Source organism: Rattus norvegicus, chromosome X, assembly GCF_021556685.1.
Source record: "Rattus norvegicus strain SHRSP/BbbUtx chromosome X, alternate assembly SHRSP_T2T, whole genome shotgun sequence".
In the NCBI taxonomy this organism is placed as follows: domain Eukaryota; kingdom Metazoa; phylum Chordata; class Mammalia; order Rodentia; family Muridae; genus Rattus; species Rattus norvegicus.
Window position 1 is genome coordinate 31859579 of NC_141554.1, and position 19037 is coordinate 31878615.

Here is a 19037-nt window from a genome sequence, read left to right on the forward strand (position 1 = left end):
ATCAGTTAATGTAAACTCTTGGGTTAAACGTCCTATGTCTTATAGTCCATTTTACAAGTGATAAGGAACCTTGGCCGAAAATGTCTAGCTTGTTCTTTTATGGTATACCTTCATCCAAGAGGAGAAGCTGAAGTGAAAATGAAAGAATTCACCAAAGAATTGAAGGTAATAGCATTTCTGTATGTTATTACCAAGGAGAAATCTTCACTTTGGAAAAGTTATAGTGTTGAATTCTCTGCTGCCATGCCACACCACACCACACCACACCACACCACACCACACCACACCACACCACACCACACCATGCCACCCCTATTCTACACCCAGGAAATTACTAATCTCCTTTCAACTTGCAGCAGTAGTAAACATGTGGGATTATGTTAACTCCTTCCTAAGACTTCCAAGGAATAACTACCTTGCATCTCTTTTAATTCTACCACCAACCCTTATTGTAGCTGTTCAAGGCATAATTTTTTAACGTATCCTCTGAGACATTGCACCATAAAATTCAGTCTCAAAACTTATACCTTTTCTTTTCCACTGAGGTACAAATAATTAATTTTCTGTCCCAAATCCAGGTGACCTTGCCTTACTCTCAACTTTAAAGATACTACAACTATGTCTATAGTTATGGAAACTAAATGCGTCATGGAAGTTTTCTTTTGCATTTTCTTGTCAGTCACTATTTCCCTGTTCAATATTTTAGTCACCTCTGAATGATATCAACTCTGAAATATCATTAAAATTTCTCTCTCTTCACCTCTGTCACTATAGCACTACTATATGTAGATATCTTCTTTCCCAGGTAGCTTTCCTTGGTCCTGTTTGGTCTACAGCAAATCACTCTGGCATCCCTTATATCTGATCTGTTTTCTATGTTGTTGCCAATGTGGATTTTTCTAATGACAAACGTCACTCTGATTAGCTAAACCTTCCTATTGTGATATTATGGCACATGTGGCTCCAGATTAGATGTAACACCTTTACTATTTGCTATGTTATAGTTTATTCATGTTTATTTCATATGATAGAATATTATCTACATAAATACAGGTTCCACTTAAGCCTTAGACTGTAAGGTGATAAACATTGATATGTGGACATTAAGTATTCCCTTTGCACATGAAATTTGAAACTACTTAAGAGGTTTACATCACCTGTAGTTTTCATTTAATGGATGGAGAAGAGACAGATACAATCTTAAATATTCATCCTAAATATGCCTAAAGGGGTGCTTTCAATAAATGAAGAACAAAGTAGTTCCAATATAGATTCATTTTTTTTCTTTCATAGGGGCATATAATTATAAAAGATGGTGTCATAAATTTGGTGACAAACTTCTAATATAGGGGGCACTTGATCTACATTTCATGAATATCTTCATCACTCAAGAACCATATGTTTCCCAATTGTCTTAATAAGGAGGAAAGTCTTGCTAAGGCATATCAGCTCAACTGGGCTTGGAAGCCATGTCAGAGTAAATGTTTTCTTTTCCTAGTATAGGATGTAGTACATGAAGACCTTGGAGGTATGATTCCATGAGAACAGCTAACCGTAGATACCCCTGAAAAATCATTAATGAAGCCAGGGAGACTTTTTTTTAAGGAAACTCTTTTGTTGTACTTGTTTTCCAGTTGATTTTCTAACCTTTCCTTTCCTGTTGTTGCTTCTGGAAAACTTTCAAGCTATTAAATCAAGTAAGTAGACATGAAGTAAGGATTTTCTTTCCTTATAAAATATGTGACTTTGGGAAAAAAGGCTTCAAAGTTCAGATAAGATAGACTACTATAGACATCATTAGATGAAGACCCTTAAACACAAAACCTTGCAGGGTGTGATGGCTATTCATGGTTGTCAATATCTGAAAATAACTAAACTCCAAACACTTAGCTATACCTGTGACAGATTTGTCCTTAATTAAATCATTTGAAGTGGGAAGACCTACTGCTCTTCTGGCTCTTTGAGTTGAGAAGATACACCTTTAATGCAGGTCTTTTGAAGTGGAAAAGCCACCTTTAATCTGGGACACACCTTCTTCTGGCAAGCTATATAAAAGACATAGGAGAAGGAAGTTTGCTTTCTCTTTTCCTGCTTGCTTTAGCTCACACTGATAAGCTTATTCATTTATTAGCATTACAGCCTACTTCTTCAGGTTCCTGGCATATATTGAAAACCCACTGGGACATCCAGGTTTTTGGATTGAACAACTTCAAGGACTTTCCATTAGTAGACAGTCATTTTAATACTAGCTGGATCACAGCCTGTAACAACCCAATCTCTCTCTATATATAAACAAACAAGCAAAAAGGACCTAGTATAGACACTAGAAGTTTCCTCTTGTATCATGAACCACAATTTTTAAATTACTTAAGTGGGCTATCAGTATATTCTTGCTTCTACTTTTTTAATCCTACCATTATTTAATGGAAGACCCGTAATCTCAGTTCTGAACCCACAAATATGTATTGACTGACTGTATGCTCGGCATTATATCACATGAGTTCACAAACATGAAGACTTTCAATATGTGTAAAATAATAAAGGGCACATCAATATACCTGTAGATTTCTGACTAAATCAAATCCCCAAGAAGTTTAAATCACATGTCCCAAACCATTGTCCACAGCTTCAGAGCAAACTTGGGAAACACTACCATTGTTTTGTTTTTTTAACTTTGAGCCAAGGTTATCAGTGAGAGTAAACTTGTTATATGCTCTCTGGTAGTTTATACACTGCTTTCTTTCCTAAGGCAATACATGTAGGTGAGTGTGTCAGTGTGGATATAAATAACTATACAATTAGATACTCAAGGGGGAGAATAATTTTGGCTTAAATAGCCAAGGCCTCTGTTGCAGAACAATACCTATAAATAATACATTTCCTGGCTCAAGCTCTTTGACAAAAATTCCAATTTTGTCACGTGTTAAAACTCAAACTGTCAAATTGAGGAGGTTCTGCTTAATTTCATTTCTGTCTCAAGTTGAAACAAATGAGAAGCAACCCACAAGAGAGTGTGAGCATACTCTGTCACACACAAATCAAAGCATCCTAAGAATGCTGTATTCCCCTGAGCACTGGAGTCTACTTTTATTTGTCTTTTAAAATGAAGATTAGCATTAACTAACCCCTTTCCATTTAAGGTATAGGTTCAATTGTTTTAAAGTAACGGGAACAGTTGCTCTTTTTACTTCACAAGAAGTGTTACTAGAACTCCTACCTTAATGACTTCCCAGGGGGTGCTGAGTATCCAAAGCTCTTGTCTTACCTAGTGTTCTAGAAATGCTTCTTCTCTGTGTTGTGCCCTAAGAATCCTTGATAATCCAAGAGAAAACAATTTGCTATGCTGATGATGGAATCTAGGGTAGTTTGTATACCAATCAAACTCTCTACCAAAGAACCCAAACCCAGAATGACATAGTAGAATTGTAAATACATTAACAAAATATAAAGTGCTTCCACCCAGGAGTACCTCTGCCGTTTAGGCATGCCCGGTAGTGAGATTATAGTGGTTTCTTCCCTCTGTCAGCATATGAAGCTCCTTGACGTCTACTTGACATAATCTTATGTGGACCTTATTTGGTTATTTAAATCTTTTTACCATGTCAGTTAACTGTCCAGAACCTAGCAGTATATTTTACCCTTGAGATAGGAAGTTCTGACTTATAGATTGATCAGCATAACAAACGGAGTAACTAAACGACTTAGCATTAAACTACATTTCACATGCTGTGTACCATTCACATTATGAGATTTCTCTTTACATGGATGCTATCTGTTTCAAGGAGACACAATAAAAGTTTATCTGTCTCTTACATGCATGCATTTCCTCAGAGTACATAAAATAACATAGGACTTCATAAAGTGTTTGAATATTATTTGTTGGATGAATATAATGGGATTTAATAATGCAAGTTAAAAATGGTAATTGCTGTCAAATGATAGGCAGATAAAGGCCGAAAATCCCAACCAAAACAGAATAATAGAAGGAATAATCAAACGCTAGCTACAAAAACAATCCATCAAAGGCTAGAATAAAGCACACACACACACACACACACACACACACACACACACCCACACACAGACACCACACTGGGGAGGGAGAGGGAGAGAAAGGGGGAAGAGGGAGGGAGAGAAAAAATATATATCTATATAAAAATGCATCTGAAGTTAAATGAGATAGACAGGATTTGAAAAGTCCAATAATCTCAGGGAATGTAATAAAAATTAGAATATTTTTCTTGAATTTTAAGGCAAACAAATTTGTAGCATTTTGGTTTTCATAATCAGGATCATGAGCCTGAATTGTCATTGGCAGTTTCCTTGCCTTTAGACATTATATCAAGTATAGAATATGATCGAATTTGTCTAGTATATTAGAAAAACTGAGGTATAGAAATTGTCTTCAAGGAATTTTGCATCTAAATCCAGCTTTCTGCCCAAGATACTAGGAGTATAAACAAAGAAGTCATGTCTGAAAGCCATTCATAAGCAGTGCTAGGCAGCCCATCTACTGGCCAACATTTTCGTAAAGAATGCCCTAAGATAACAAGATACCACCCCAAAAGAGGCCATTAGTAATTTTGTAGCTAACTATACTTTATAGGGCGCACATCACACTTCTTTCAGGAAATCACAACTCATGAACACATCAAAATTCTTAGAAGACCTATCTTCACCATCCCCAGAACCCAAGATTTTTTTTAGCCTTTTTGTTTTTTTCAAAAACCTGGAAGGCTCTGACCATCTCATAGTTCTAAGGGTGCTGCTAAGTGGTTGTACTCTTCACACCAGAACATAGCATCAGTAAATTGGAAAAGTTAATGTAAAACTATAGCATCCTGTTTTAGATTGGAAGATAATTTGGACACTAAATGAATTCAAGACATCCACATGGAACTCTGATAATGCCAAAGTATCCCATTCCATATTCAGTATTGTTACCCCTAAGTGAACTTATGAGGAGCCGGAGATGCATATATTACTCTATAGCTAATACTTCCAACCATCTGCAGCAACTCATATGTCACTGGCAAGGAAGTTAAATGTGAAAACAAAATCCTTATGAACACCCTCACACTCTGTGGCCCAGGAGACTTTTATGTCTTCCTGGTTATATCTTCCCTTGGCTGTTAATGTAAATAGCACATAATAACAATGTACACATCAACTCACAGTATAAACGGTAGTCATGCCAGTTGATTTGGCTTGGGGCCATCTAATTGGTAGCATGGTGAGACAACCTGGTATTAAACCATCTGCTATTAAGTGTATATTTTAAAACAGTGTTTTGTGTCTCCTGGGTTAGTCACTCCCACTGATAGCTGTACAATATTAACACTCCCCCCTTTCTCCCTAGCAACAGTGTGCATATAACAAACTTTAAATATTTGCATTGTCCCCTCACTGCTCTTGCTTTTTTAATAAAATGTCTCCCATATGATAGACCCCCCTTTTCCCACTGCTTCCTCATGGTAGTGAATAAGCAGCATTTAAATCGTGTTATTAAACATGGCTGTATTGTTTAGCATCAAGGACCCTAAGTAAAACTGGCCAGAGCTTTTGTTCTTAGGAATAGTCAGATGCCAATCTCTTTTAAGACAATAACCTCGCTATAAACAGAAGAGCAGAATACGAGTTTTAATTATCAACAAAAAGTGCTCATTCTGTCAAATCTGATTTGAGTACTTACCTTAATATTGATTTAGGAAATTAATATACTATTATCACAAATCTGCAACCTCATTGCCACCTGTTGCAGTCAGTAGCACAATCCCGCTACACATTTTTTTTTAGGATAATATATTGTGCGTGACAGAAAAAAGACATTTATTTGAAAGATGAGCAGTCACATCATGTATCAAAACTCTCCCGAAATAACCAAAATCAACAAACCAGTTACCCTTACAAAAATAAAATTTACAAATTTATACCTTATTGCAAATCACTTTTGACAAGTAACTTTCATTTCAAATATTTTACCTATGCCTCTGAAGTTGGGGGAACCAGTTCTTCGAACTCCTTTCACAGTTACCTTTTACATTAGACTATTCTGAAGTGTAACTAAAATGTTGCTGTAAGTTTGCTAAACACTTTCACATCCTCGTATTTAATTATAGGCAGACTGAGAGTTTTATGTATGTGTAGAGCACAGCCAGTTTTTAACTCAGTTGACAGCAGTGCCCTCAACATAATGCCTTATTTATCACTTGCACTTTATATATAAACAGCCACATGCTAGTTGTCAAAATGCAAAAGTGAATTTCTATATGTTGTCTAGAACAAAGGAGGCAGCTCTGTTGCTTTCTCTCCTCAGTGTCTCAGAAGGTGTCCTTTATTACATATACAGGATGCAAGTGTTTTGCTCCTCGGGAATGAAAAATGTTACTTCAGCCTGCCTTGTTTAAAATGATAAATTCTGTTTCTGCAGACTATCACCCTGCCTGTGGATTTAACAATTCCTCTTAGATTTACTCTTACTTCCTTGGGGACTCGGCATTCCTCTGAAAGCACCCCCAAACTCATCTGCACTGTTTCAGAGTGCAAGAAAGATGAGAAAGTTTGCTCTTCGCGATGGTCTGGTAACTCTTGCCCAGTTTAAAAAAAAAAAAGAAATCAAGAAAGAAAGAAAAGAAAAAAAAGAAAAGAAAAAACACTTTCTGGAGTGTCTAAGGTGCTAGGATTATAGCTTAAGTGGATTTTTGATGTGCAAAGCCGGCAGAGAAAGTTGGCTGGAGGTATGGGGAAGCATTGTGTTTATTCAGGAAGGATCTGTGGGGTTAGAGGCTGAGCAATGCCTCTCCCTCTGCTTCCTGGGTGAGAGCAGCGAGGCGTGCCCCTTAGCAGAAGCAAGCAAATAGAGAAAGAGAGAGCAGTAAGACTCACCGGCTTCCCCATTTTTTCCCAGGATCGTAGGTTTGTTTCTCAACTGGGAGCTGGAAAAGGCAAACCTGTGGGTCCTCCAAGGAGGCTGCTCCAGGGCAAGTACGGACTCTGCTCTTCGCCTCGGATCAGCTGAATGGCTGGGGCGTTCAGGAAGCTTGCTCTGTCCAGCTGGGAATCGCTCCCCCTCTCCAGGGTGTGTGCTTACATGCCTCTCAGTCAGAGAAAAAAAAAGCCAAACTCAGGTCAGCCTAACAGGTTTCCTTATATAGGTAAACATGAATTGCATTCCTGGTGAAAGAAGTTAACTAAGAACCCCCGTAACCTAGTTAACTCTATACATGCCAGAAGGGCTCTGTCAGTTGGCCTGTAGAGGGTTTGGTTGCAGTACAAAGGGATTTGTGGGATTTAATTAAAATCATCTTTATCCTGGCAGTCTGCAAGAAATTGGCCCTTTTAGGGTAACAGAGTATTTTATATCATGCACTGCGACCAGTCCTATATTATCTGAAGGTAATTGTAAGAAGGAAAAAAATCAAAGTCTGGAATATCATAATTTGTCTTTCATGATTTTAAAAACAGGGCAATTACTTTTGAGATTATTTTCAATGAAGTGAAACGTGACAGAAAGGGAGTAAAAAGAGAGTAAACTCCTGCAAAACAAGGCCTTATTTGAGCCTAGCAACTAAGAGTCATTTAACTTTCCCAGATCTTTAGTATATAATAAAATATAAACATTTGATGGTTATTTGCTTTGCAATGCAATACTGGCAACTGTATTTTCGATCAGTGAAATATCAGATAATTATATCTATGGCAGTAATAATCCTCCAAACCCCACATTTTAACATGATATTTGATTAATTCAAAAAAGAAATAGGACTTGTGAATTTGCATGATTACATGTAACAATTCTAAGCAATTTCACAGATTTAAGAAGATAAGAAACACATCTTTGGATGAAATCTATAGATGGAAGAAGGCCTAACTCAGGTTTGTAATACAGTTTAAAATATGATACATGTAGACGTTCCAATACTTGACTCTTTCTATGTTCTTCTGTCTCCTAGTAAGTAGTAATTCTTTTTCATTTTAATCCATTCCACTAAAGACTTAAGAAGTAGAGATGTAAGATTTTCCTATGCTTTTTATGTAGATGAAGATTGTCTAATAAGTATAAGCAGTCCTTTAAGAATCACTTTGTCATATCGTGTACACCAGCTGACTGCCCCTTGAGTAGTGACAACCTTATTAAAAATACCTTGGTGCTGTTTTTGTTCCCTGCTTCAGAAAGAGAAAATGGATGTTGTCATGCCACTGAAGCCAGCAGCAATGCAAACTGAGCACCAAGAATTTCACTAATTGAACAGTCAAGAAGAATAGCTTTGAACAGCATTTCACTTTGAGCAAAGGCAATCACTCTTCTTATCTCTGTAGGAATGTGTGCATATTTTCCTTTTCACAATAATCAAATAGGTTCAGAAAAGTAAAGTGATTATCGCACAACATCTCAGAATCAGGTTTTGGTAAATCCCATTCCCCAGATCTTCTTGAATTTAATTTTGTTTCTGATAAAAATCATTTGTTAAGAAACAGCAAAGTATTAGAAGGGCACTTTCCCATGTTCAAATTTATTTATTTATTTATTTATTTTTTTGACCAGCTTGGTCCTTTTTTTAATGATGAGCCCCAAATTAAAATATTTTTATTTTTCCAAGTGAATAAATATTCATTTAAACTAACTGTTCCTCGAACACAGTGGTTTCTTAACCTTCCTAATGTTTCGACCATTTAATACAGTTCTGTATGTTATGGTGACCCCCCCAACCATGAACTTTTTTCATTGCTACTTCATAACTGTAATTTTGCTACTGCTATGAATGGTGGCAACCCACAAGTAGAGAATCACAGCTCTAACACAATCCTTTGGGATTTGAAGATCTACAAAGACATATATTATTTTAAATCAGGAGTACTTAATAAATTAAATTCAGATATTATCCTGTGGTTGTTTTATAGTACTTGCTTTTTGTTCCTTCAGCCAATAACAAGTACTTACTCTATGTCAGGACCTTGAGCAGATCTCCCTGGGGAAAGACACTGCCTGAGAATATCCATTTACATGATGAAAGGCATCTTCTATGATTTTTTTTTACTTTCTTTTTTTTTTTAATTTAGAGAATACTTTATTAGTTTTTGTAATCAAACCCACGTATATAAGACCTTACATATTTAATACAGTGTGTTACCCCTGTACAAATGGAAAAAACTTAAGTTCAACATTTCTAGACCAATATGGCTGTTAATTTCTGTACAGTGCCAACTCAACACAGTAAACGGGGATACTTTTTTCGAAAGTTGACAGCACAGGTAAAGTTTCAAAAAATTCAAATTATATATCTGTATATACATATTTATATTTATATAAAAAGACCAATAATAGCAGTGTGTTATGCATCAACAGCAGCAACAGCTTTTCCAGGTTCTGCAGTCATCTGAACAAAACTGTAGAGACATCCAGCACACTCCATTAAAAAAAAAAAAGTAAAAAAACAAAACCCGAGAAAACAGCACAGTTCTGTTACTCTTGTGGTACCTGGCACCATTTTTTTTTAAATTAGCTTCTCAATCATCATCTGGAAAGAAAACATTCTGAGCAACATCATTAAAAACAGCTCTGATAAAGCACGGTCACTACTACGTATCATAAAGCAGGTACAAGCTATTTTACATCCACAGAGGTATGATACAGTACTGTCCTACATCTATAATACTAGAGGATACAATTTAAAAGGCATTATTTGAGACTTGATTCTACTTTTCCAGCAGAGGGCCCAAAGGATGGTGTGACACAGCTTTGTAAAGAAACATACTCTAGACAGGATTTCCTTTCACTAGTGGCACACTTCTAAGGATTCATTCTCTCCATGAATGTCAGCTAAAACCGTTATTAAAAAAATGAAATATCCCTAGAACAAAACCGTATAACCACCGGATTCACATGAAGATGACCTAGTGGAGACAAGCTGGACCTCACCTTACCAACAAGCTATCAAATCTGTTATGTTTAAACAGTGAGACCTCCAAGGAAGGAGATGCCAAGTAGTGCTTCAAAGCTTCGGACCACAATCAAACACAGCATCCTTTTCAACAGAAGCAGAAGCTCATCTGAATATGCTCATGGATGCTGACATCAACATTTAATCATCTCCTCACTCATCCAGGAAGAGGGGGAGATCAGTTACTACTGTACTTTATTGTGTTCAACCAAATCACCATGTTACAAAAATAGCAAGCTGCCATAATAAAAAATAAGGCTCCTCTATCCGGCACCAGATAGCATCATTTTACTTTCAAGCCTAGAAATTGCACACTTGTATATAAACCAATCGAAGATGAGGATTGAGAGTTCATCTTGGTGGATTTTTCCTTTGATGAATATGAAGTGTCCTTCCTTATCTTTTTTGATGACTTTTAATTGAAAATTGATTTTATTTGATATTAGAATGGCTACTCCAGCTTGCTTCTTCTGACCATTTGCTTGGAAAGTTGTTTTCCAGCCTTTCACTCTGAGGTAGTGTCTGTCTTTGTCTCTGAGGTGTGTTTCCTGTAGGCAGCAGAATGCATGGTCCTCATTGCGTATGCAGTTTGTTGATCTATGTCTTTTTACTGGGGAGTTGAGGCCATTGATGTTGAGAGATATTAAGGAATAGTGATTATTGCTTCCTGTTATATTCATATTTAGATGTGAGGTTATGTTTGTGTGCTTTCATTCTCTTTGTTTTGTTGCCAAGACGATTAGTTTCTTGCTTCTTCTGGGTATAGCTTGCCTCCTTATGTTGGGCTTTACCCTTTATTATCCTTTGTAGTGCTGGATTTGTAGAAAGATATTGTGTAAATTTGGTTTTGTCATGGAATATCTTGGTTTCTCCATCTATGTTAATTGAGAGTTTTGCAGGATACAGTAACCTGGGCTGGCATTTGTGTTCTCTTAGGGTCTGTATGACATCTGTCCAGGATCTTCTGGCCTTCATAGTTTCTGGCGAAAAGTCTGGTGTGATTCTGATAGGTCTGCCTTTATATGTTACTTGACCTTTTTCCCTTATTGCTTTTAATATTCTTTCTTTATTTTGTGCGTTTGGTATTTTGACAATTATGTGACGGGAGGTGTTTCTTTTCTGGTCCAATCTATTTGGAGCTCTGTAGGCTTCTTGTATGCCTATGGGTATCTCTTTTTTTAGGTTAGGTAAGTTTTCTTCTATGATTTTGTTTAAGATATTTACTGGTCCTTTGAGCTGGGAGTCTTCACTCTCTTCTATACCTATTATCCTTAGGTTTGATCTTCTCATTGAGTCCTGGATTTCCTGTATGTTTTGGACCAGTAGCTTTTTCTGCTTTACATTATCTTTGACAGTTGAGTCAATGATTTCTATGGAATCTTCTGCTCCCGAGATTCTCTCTTCCATCTCTTGTATTCTGTTGGTGAAGCTTGTATCTACAGCTCCTTGTCTTTTCTTTTGATTTTCTATGTCCAGGGTTGTTTCCATGTGTTCTTTCTTGATTGCTTCTATTTCCATTTTTAATTCCTTCAACTGTTTGATTGTGTTTTCCTGGAATTCTTTCAGGGATTTTTGCGATTCCTCTCTGTAGGCTTCTACTTGTTCTCTAAGGGAGTTCTTTATGTCTTTCTTGAAGTCCTCCAGCATCATGATCAAATATGATTTTGAAACTAGATCTTGCTTTTCTGGTGTGTTTGGATATTCCGTGTTTGCTTTGGTGGGTGAATTGGGCTCCGATGATGCCATGTAGTCTTGGTTTCTGTTGCTTGGGTTCCTGCGCTTGCCTCTTGCCATCAGATTATCTCTAGTGTTACTTTGTTCTGCTATTTCTGACCGTGGCTAGACTGTCCTATAAGCCTGTGTGTCAGGAGTGCTGTAGACCTGTTTTCCTGTTTTCTTTCAGCCAGTTATGGGGACAGAGTGTTCTGCTTTCGGGCGTGTAGTTTTTCCTCTCTACAGGTCTTCAGCTGTTCCTGTGGGCCTGTGTCTTGAGTTCACCAGGCAGGTTTCTTGCAGGGGAAAAGTTGGTCCTACCTGTGGTTCCAAGGCTCAAGTTTGCTCGTGGGGTACTGCCTAAGTCCTCTCCGCGGCGGCAGCAACTGGGAAGATCTGCGCCGCTCTTTCCGGGAGCCTCCGTGCACCAGGGTTCCAGATGACGTTTGGTGTTTTCCTCTGGCGTCTGGATGTGCACAGAGTGCAGTCTCTTCTGGTTTCCCAGGCGTGTCTGCCTCTCTGAAGGTTTAGCTCTCCCTCCCACGGGATTTGGGTGCAGAGAACTGTTTATCCGGTCTGTTTCCTTCAGGTTCCGGTGGTGTCGCAGCGCAGGGATCCTGCCGCTCCTGGGCCCTCCCCTACGGGAACCCAGAGGCCTTTTACAGTTGCCTCTTGGGCCAGGGATGTGGGCATGGGTGGGCAGTGTTGGTGGTCTCCTCCGCTCTGCAGCCTCAGGAGTGCCCACCTGATCAGGCAGTGAGGTCTCTCTCCCACGGGGTTTGGGAGCAGAGAGCTGCTGCGGGCCGGGATCCGCGGGTCCAAATTTATTTTTAATAATAATATATTCAAATAGTTTGAATATAATGTACAAATTATTTTAAGATAAAAAATATTTTCCTTAAAGTCATAATTTATTGATTAAAATCACCACTTTGGAATATCTCTTAACTGAGCATAAAATGAGATCAGAAGTGCATATTGAATGTATGTTTGTGTTGTAAAATACTATAAAACTATGATTTTGAAAGTATCGCACGCATTTTTTTGTTCTGTTCACAGGATACACAGCCTGGTTATATCAAGTTAAGACTCATCTTGATCCCTCCATTGAAAGGCATGGTAATCTATTCTCTATATTGAGTTTTCACTAATATTTAAAATTGGTACCATGCCAGGTAAATTGCTTTTATTAATACAGTCTATGTATGACACTGCACTCTTTATATATTCATAATTCCCACTGAAGCAAGTTATATTTACCCAGGAACATTAGACTGTATCAACATGTTGCTATAAGACAAAGAATGCATTTCCCCCCGAGGGGAGAGTAAAGTGTTAAATGTCTTAAGCTGGCCTCCAAATTTATTCTTGAAACTCTTAATAAACAATTGTTTAGGTTTTTATACACAAAAAACTATGGACTATAATTATTGAATTAGAAGGTCAAGATGACATTAAGATATTGACGTAGCTTATTTCAAAGAGGGAACACAAGTCTCTTTGAAATCCAGTTTGGTTACCTGAAGAAATGGTTTGAAAATAGCTTGCTCACTGAGGCAGCATTGAACCTAGCCATAGAAGACCTCAATGAGAGAATACTTACATTTGAGCAATCACACCAGGCCAAAAACTAAAACAAAACTGCACTTGTAGAAAAGTAAATAAAATATAGGCCTTACTTGAAGTGTAGAAAATACCAATGTGATCTAAAGAAAATATTGGGGAATAAATTTTTGAAATTCACAGCGATTTTTATCTAAAAAGCAGCTGAGCTACATTTCAAAACTTCATCCACTGGACACTGGAATGCTTGCTATTTTTACTCCATCCCAAGTATGCCACACTATTCAAAGAATGGCAAATGAGTTAGTGGCAGACTGTGTATCAAATTAATTCTACCTCTTGGATGTATGACTTTGGGCAAGTTGTTTAAAATTTATGACTCTCACCTACAAAGTGAGAGCAAAACAAAAGAAAACAAGAATAAATAGTTCTACATTTCACAGATTTCTAGAAATAAATCGTGAGATTTCATGTCAACAAGTCCAAACACACTACTGATGCTTCTTTTTGCCCAGGCTTTCATTGGTGTTCTTGGTTAACAATTAAAAGCAAGCTATACATATGCTGGCCATGGAGCTAGCCAACTTGAAGGAAATACTACTTATATCTATACTGTGCAATGTGAAATGATAACCCAAGGGTATTTTTTTTACTGACTATCTATATAAATACAGGAATATATTAGATGGATGCCATTCATGCTCCCACTCTCACTGTGAATAGTTCAAGTATTTTCACCAAATAAAGGCTGATTGTACCATGACAAAACCTGTAGAACTGACCTTACTGAAGTAAATTAAATACCAATGAAGAGTAATATGTGATTCAGTAGTCATATCATGACAATGTCCTTTATCTAATGGTTGAGAAAGATCAATTCAATCAAAACACATATTGACAAAGCTATAAAAGTTAGATACTCAGTGAATTTTAATTAATTATGTACAAAAGTATTTTAAACCATCTTAAATCTTATTGTCTCAGTTAATTAAAAATATTTTTAATTTTATAATATTAAAATTTAAATACCAAATAAATAAAATTAATACCTAATATTATAGAGGTATGTTCTATGTTTAAGGGGGTACCAAGAACACATTCAAAAAATGATACACAGAAATTAATAATGGTCTTTAGATTTAATAAAACTGTAGAAAATATGATAGTTGTATCAAGCAGGATTGATAAAATTATGCCTGACCAACAAGCAATCCACCAATCTTGATGGGTTAGCAGAACAAATATTTATTTCTCATTATGCTACATGTTTTCTCAAATCAACAGAGAGGTCTATCTATACCAATTCAAAATATGTGTATGTGTCACTGCTTCCAAAATCTCCTTTTATAATTGATCAGATAGGAAATAGGGACTTGGTGAATCACACACTAGCTTTCAGAACTTTAATGGATTAATCTAAAACCATTCATTATATCTGAGGTCAACATTCAACTCTTATTTTGAATGCAATGGGAGTCAGTCATTTCCTCCCTTAAAATGACAGTATTATTTCAAAAATGATTTTAAGGATGTATACTTAATCCATCCCACTCGCTTGGGTGATGAAATATAAGATAAATTTAATTAATTTGAAGATGGTAGGGTGGGATTAAAGATAAAGAATACCTATGACAGAAAAAATATAATAACCTAACACTAAATTTTGAAATTAATATATGCCAGTAACTTACCATTTACATTTGTAAAAGATCTTAGGATATATTGTAACTATTGTGATAGGGGACTGGGGAGATAGCTCAGCAGTTACGAGCTTACTACTCTTACAAGGTAACTGAGTATGGTGTCCAGCACCCAGGAATAGCTCACAACCATGTATAACTTCAGTTCGATGGCATATATTGTCCTCTTCTTGCCTCCAGAGGCCAAAAGTACATACATGGTGCACACACATTCACGCAGACAAACATTTAAACACATAAAATAAATCTTAAAGTATATGGTGGCATTAACCATCTGAGCGCTAGTGTAAAGAGAAATTCTTTTCAAATATTGCTTCTTAGACCCACAATTTAGTAAATCAGCTATTAAGCAGCAAACGCAGAGATTTCCAAAGATTATAGATATAGATCATAAGTCAGAAAATATTTTTATAAATGGTCAAATAATAAATATTTTCAAGTTTTGCAAGAAAAACTTCTCTTTTGTAGTCAACTCTGCCATTAAGCAGCCATATACACTATATAAGTGAATGTGTGCTGGAGTGTCAATAAAACTTTATTAATCAAATTGGGGAGTAGTCTTGGCTATATACAGACCGCTGTTTTCTACATTATAGGTCTTTCAGAATAATAAGATATCCAAAATGAATGCAAATGTCCTGAATGCAGGAGAGAGCCAATTTGGCCATTTTTTTCTGTTTTTTTTTTTTTTGTTTGTTTGTTTCTGTGCAATACTTTCTACAGTAGTCCCTTTGAATAAGCTGATTAAATAAATTAAATTAAATTAAATTATAACACTACTATATGAATATCCTAAAATATTCCAAAATAAATTGTAATACATCATTCTTGAAAGTGTCATGAATATAAAATCCAAAATATATTTGCCTTTTTTTCTGACAAATAATTATCAATTGCATTTTCCTTGAAGAACAAAATATTAATTATCAGAAAATATGAAAATCCAGAAGAATATTATAGCAATGAAATTACAAAAAAGAAAATATTAGGAAGTAGATATAGTCACACCACTGTTTTAATGTTTTTTTTCTCAAATTCTTTATAATTAGCTAGAGACAATGAATCAAATGTCATATTTAGACTCAGGTGAAGATGGAGACAAGATGTCACTTGTCAAATTTCAGGATAATGGTGAAAGAAATGGAAAGAACTAGACACTTACCTAAAGAAATGTTCCTTAGTCATCAGGGAAATGCAAATCAAAACAACCCTGAGACTTCACCTGTGAGAATGGCTAAGATCAAAACTCAGGAGATAACAGATGCTGGCAAGGAGAAAGAAGAACACTCCTCCATTGTTGGTGGGATTGCAAACTGGTACAACCATTCTGGAAATCAGTCTGGAGGTTCCTCAGAAAATTGGACATTGAACTGCCTGAGGATCCAGCTATACCTCTCTTGGGCATATACCCAAAAGATGCCCCAACATATAAAAAAGACACGTGCTCCACTATGTTTATCGAAGCCTTATTTATAATAGCCAGAAGCTGGAAAGAACCCAGATGCCCTTCAACAGAGGAATGGATACAGAAAATGTGGTACGTCTACACAATGGAATATTACTCAGCTATCAAAAACCATGACTTCATGAAATTCATAGGCAAAAGGATTGAAGTAGAAAATATCACCCTGAGTGAGATAACCCAAAAAATACACATGGTATGTACTCACGGATAAGTGGATATTAGCCCAAAAACTTGAATTTCCTAAGATACAATCCATAGACCATATGAAGCTCAAGAAGAATGACAACCAAAGCATGGATGTTTCACTCCTTCTTAAAAGGGGGAACAAAAATATTCATAGGAGGTGATATGGAGGCTAGTTTGTAACAGAGACTGAAGGAATGGCCATTCAGAGTCTGCCCCACATGGGTTTATACCTCATATATATATACAGCCACCAAAACAGCAAGATTGATGAAGCTAAGAAGTACATGCTGACAGGAGCCAGATATAGCTGTCTCCTGAGAGACACATGTAGAGCATGTCAAACACAGAGGTGAATGCTAGCAGCAAACCATTGAACTGAAAATGGGATTCCTGTTGGAAGAATTAGAGAACAGATTGAAAGAGCTGAAGGGGCTTTCAACCCCATAAGAACAACAATGCCAACCAACTAGAGTTCTCAGGGACTAAACCACTACCCAAAGACCTTGGACTGACCCTAGCTGCATAAGTAGCAGAAGATGGCCTTGTTGAGCACCAATAGAAGGAGAAGGCCTTGGTCCTGTCAAGGCTAGGCCCCCAGTGTAGGGGAATGCCGGGGAGACGCGAATGGTGGTGTGGTTGTGGAGGGGAACATCCTTGCAGAAGAAGGGAAGGGGGATGGAATAGGGAGTTTATGTCCCAGAAACTGGGAGAGGGAATAACATTTGAATTGTAAATAAAAATTATCCAATAAAAATAAAAAATAAAAATAATTAGATACATTAGATACCTAAAGTCTCCAGTCCTAGAGCTTGATAAATGCCAGTATACAATGGCATAGTCACAGGAATGCAACGAGTAAGACGTTTTTCCTATAGAAGGGAAAATGAGTGCAATAATAAACACAATACCCACATGTAGATGTTGGGTGGTGTGTTCTTCCTTACATTCTTCGATGTTTTCATACATTTCTATAATGATTTTTAATCATTTTTACACATACCCCCATTTTTCTGTCATTCCATCCCTGTTCGACTAAAACTCTTTTCCTTTACAAGAAACCTCTCGTAGTTTTCTACTTGTATGTGATACATTGAGATTAATTATTTGAGGATTACTGCAAGCAAAGACTGGCATTTCACATGCCGTCTTACATCCTTTCCCCAAGTGGTCTCCATAGACCCTTAGGCTTTAACTCAACTTGGTTCATAGTCAACCACAGCCTCTCCCTGTTAATAATACTCTGAAAGCTGAAGCATAGTCATGAATGAATGGCCAAATCCTCCTGAACCTTGATGATGACCATTTCTAAGAATACTTGTACTCTCAATTCTACTGCACCTCCTTCCCAGATGAATTTCACTATGTCAGCCTTATTGTGCCAGAAAATTCATTGTTATTTGTCCATCTCCTATATTAGAAAGTATGTAAAATAACAGCATCTATAGCATCTGCTTACCAGTTGTACTCGTATTCTAGATAATAACAAGAGAAAATGTTTTTAGACATCATCAGATATCCTCAATGTGACAATATCATCCTCTTTGGGAATTGGATTATCCTAATAGCTTAATTGTTTTATTCTATTACTGCCATACTTTCTTTATATTCTACAGTCAAAGAAATATAAAAAATAATGTCTTGTAACAGCATACATGAGCTTATGCTATTTCTTGATTAAGACATTTAGGATGCAACATAATTTCTTTCCTATGGCTCCAGCATTCTTCTCAATCTGTTCTGGGCAAGTCATCCAAACTAATATTGTAGCATTGCATGTGCTCATACTGGAAATCCTCTATCTCCAACATATTCATATTGTACAGGTGAGAGGGAAATTTACATATGCTGTTGCCAAAGTCTTTAATGTACACCTTGCTGTCATATGCAGAAAACTGATTTCATAAAGTTGTGCCTATCCCAACTCACACATTCTGTGAATAGAATGTACTATATGATAAATAATACTTAGGTTGTATATAAAAGTAATTAAAAAATGAATCATCTTTAAGATTCTCCTGTATAATTGTGGTTTCTCCAGTAGATAGACATGACCCCCAGTTGAGGCAGGGGACCACACACTCATCTTCAAAATTTTTGATCCAAAATTACTCCAGTCTAAAGGAAATCCAGGAAGAAAAATTGAGCAAAGACTGAAAGAAAGATCATCAAGAGAATGACCCAACTTATGATCCATCCCATGTGCATACAACAAACACTGAATGTTTTACTGATACAATATTGTACTTGCAGATAGGAGCCTGGCATGGCTGTCCTCTGAGAGTCCTACCAACAGCTGACTGAGACAAATGCAGATACTTACAGCCAACCATTAGATTGAGGTCAGGAACCCCTATGGAAGAGTTTTGGGAAGGACTAAAGGAGCTGAGTGGGGATTACATCCCTATAGGAATACAACAGTGGCAACTAATGAGGACCCATTAGTCAGAACTCCCAGAGACTAAGCCACAA

General features: G+C 36.8%; 1 protein-coding gene and 1 long non-coding RNA gene across 3 annotated transcripts in view; one reads left to right on the forward strand and one right to left on the reverse strand.

The window, feature by feature from the left end:
• The window catches only part of Mid1 (midline 1), a 381084-nt gene extending 374064 nt beyond the window's left edge, over window positions 1–7020 (reverse strand). For both annotated transcript variants that reach the window (XM_087600601.1, NM_001431606.1), the window contains 1 exon segment: window positions 6886–7020. The gene's annotated coding sequence lies outside the window, so the exon portion shown is untranslated.
• LOC147998187 (uncharacterized) lies at window positions 6843–8512 on the forward strand. Its single transcript, XR_015646517.1, has 3 exons — window positions 6843–7127; window positions 7813–7875; window positions 8173–8512. It is a non-coding gene; the product is annotated as an uncharacterized LOC147998187 (long non-coding RNA).
• The last annotated feature ends 10525 nt before the right edge of the window (window positions 8513–19037 follow it).